The sequence below is a fragment of the Centrocercus urophasianus genome, unplaced genomic scaffold, assembly GCF_019232065.1.
Source record: "Centrocercus urophasianus isolate 14NV4802_14NV808 unplaced genomic scaffold, USGS_Curo_1.0 seq_17, whole genome shotgun sequence".
NCBI lineage: Eukaryota > Metazoa > Chordata > Aves > Galliformes > Phasianidae > Centrocercus > Centrocercus urophasianus.
The window spans coordinates 3,193,211-3,195,554 of record NW_024884722.1 but is presented as its reverse complement, the minus strand read 5'-3'; the positions used below and the strand labels follow the sequence as shown (position 1 = coordinate 3,195,554).

Here is a 2,344-nt window from a genome sequence, read left to right as displayed (position 1 = left end):
AAAAAAAAAAAAAAGGCAAAAAAAAAAAAAAATCACTGTGAAGACATCATAACACGCTTATTTTCCTCCCAAATGGGACCAGCATGGCTATGAGACACCCTGTGCTTTGCATGAGGATTAATATTTTAAAGCGGGTTGGGGTTAAAAGGCGCCGCGTGGATCTGAGCTGTGCTGCCAGAGGTTAGCAGAAGCTTTAGGATGAGGACGGGATAATGGCTCTGTTAAAAATAATAATGATTTATTCTTTTCCAATCCAATTATTGCCCGGAAAAGCAGCGAGCAACTCAGCATCATGGCCTCACAGCTGAGTGCCATGCACACCAGGCTCTCTCCCCCTGGCACAGTGAGGGTTGCAGTGACTGACCAGCAGGTTTGCTTCAGCACTCTGCTCCCCACGTTCTGCTGTTCCAGGTCTTGCCTTGCAAAGCCAGCTCTGTATGGAAGAAAGCAGTGGGACGAGAGAGGAACCCCCCAGAACACACAGCATCGCAATCCCTGCTTATTTACAGCTCTACAAGGAGTTTCCACTGGATTCCTCACCCATGTACAGAAAAGAGGGGTAAATTCCTCCTCATGAAGTATTTATTATTTTAGGTTGTGGTCACTACAAACTCTTTACCCATATTTTTTAATGAGTTTTGACACTCCAGAGTTGCAGTTCTGTATTTTTCCCCTTGCACTGTGCTGGCTTTTCCTGTAACTTGGGCTACATGTGATTTATTTAATCTCTCTCCACAGAGAGCAGAGAATTAGATTAAAGAGACAAATTAATAAACCGTGGTAGCTGTGAGACCTCATACTTTTTACTTACCAAGAGAAGTACATCATCCTAAACTCAGAAGTCAGAGCAGGATGATCAACAAGCTCCATCACCAGGAGATGGGTCCCTGCATTGTTGTCCACCTGGGACACTTTGGCCAAGCTCATGCTCTAAGACAGAGATGGAGGCCGTGCATCCAGTATTGATCTTTGCTTAATAAATTGAATTAAACAATGTGAGCAGCAAGCAGCTGGCAGTGCAGCTCGAGCTCTTGGTAGCACCATCAGCTTCGGATGCTTTCTGCCGCACCCAACTCCTGCTCAGCTCTGTCCCCAGCCCTGAAAGGAAGAGAAAGGGAGAAATCTTGAGGACAGGTGAGTAGCAGCTGCCCTCCTGCTCAGCATCCCTCCTCCTTTGGGCAGATGGGGCTGGAAGATTTGTTGTTGTTGTTGTTGTTGCAATGTTTGTTTTTTCTGGTGAATTTTGCTCTGGGATGGAGCATGGAGGAGGTGCTGGGGAAGGGTGTGTTCTGGGCAGCAGATGCCTTTGCTGCCCAAGGCACGCTAACAGACCAGGGAGTGCACAAATCTGCTACAGATTTGTCTTTTGGCCTTCTTACAAAAGTGCACCTGTGTGTCTGGAGTTGTTTTAAAGATCACAGGGAAAAAAGGCTAAAAATACACTTGTCTGATGACAGGGAGGTGAGAGGGAGGGGTGGCTGCCATCTGCCTGCTCCTTTCAGCAGGATGGATGGCTCTTGGTCTGCTGGCTCAGCAAGCGGCACTGGAAACCTCAGAAACCTGGAGATGGCAAAGCACTGATGGGCAGAAGCACCTCGTCTGGGTGCTGGGGTGCAGGCGCTGCCTTTGGCCAGCATCCATGGGGTGCATGCTGGTTGCAGTCAGTCTCTAAAGCTTCACTGGTCCACATCTGGGAGTGAAGCATCTGTTTCACCAGGGTGAGTCATTTCTGAGTTGGAAAAGACCTCTGAGATCCCCAACCCCCACCCAGCCCACCATGCCCACATCCCTCAGTGCCACATCCCTGTGGCTCTGAACACCTCCAGGGACAGTGACCACCACTCCCTGGGCAGCTGTGCCACTGCATCACTGCTCTTTTGGAGAATAAATGCTTCCCAATATCCAACAGGGACCTCCCCTTGTGCTGGCGGAGGCCATTATCTCATCGTATCGAAGGAGCAGGTAGGACTCATTTGGGACTGAACACCTTCCAAGCTCCTTTGTGAGCCGAATTTTCTACTCCTCTGTGTCAACTTTCCTCACATATGATCAGTTTGGCCTGCCCTGAGGAGCAGCAGGGCACTAATTAATTAATGATCACAGGGATGAGTCACTTTCCTTTGTGCCCTCCTGCAGCACCACCTTTGCCGCAAGAACACAGCCCCTGTTCTGGCCTGGCTCCTGCAGAAGGAGGCCAGCAAAAAATGAACGTGCAGTGCCTGTGCTGCTGTCCCAGAATTGCCACGGCACAGTAGAATGGGTGTGAATTTGCTCTATGAATAATCCTTCGTTTGTGATTCCTGAGAAAAGCAGGAATCACAGAATCACAGAATGGCCTGGGTTG

General features: G+C 49.1%; 1 long non-coding RNA gene across 1 annotated transcript in view; it reads left to right on the top strand.

Annotated features, from left to right (window-relative positions):
• The window catches only part of LOC122160249, a 2,164-nt gene extending 1,389 nt beyond the window's left edge, over positions 1-775 (top strand). Inside the window, exon 3 of the long non-coding RNA XR_006168762.1 lies at positions 412-775. This is a non-coding gene — a long non-coding RNA (uncharacterized LOC122160249). The remainder of the gene's footprint in view (positions 1-411) is intronic.
• Positions 776-2,344: the final 1,569 nt, after the last annotated feature.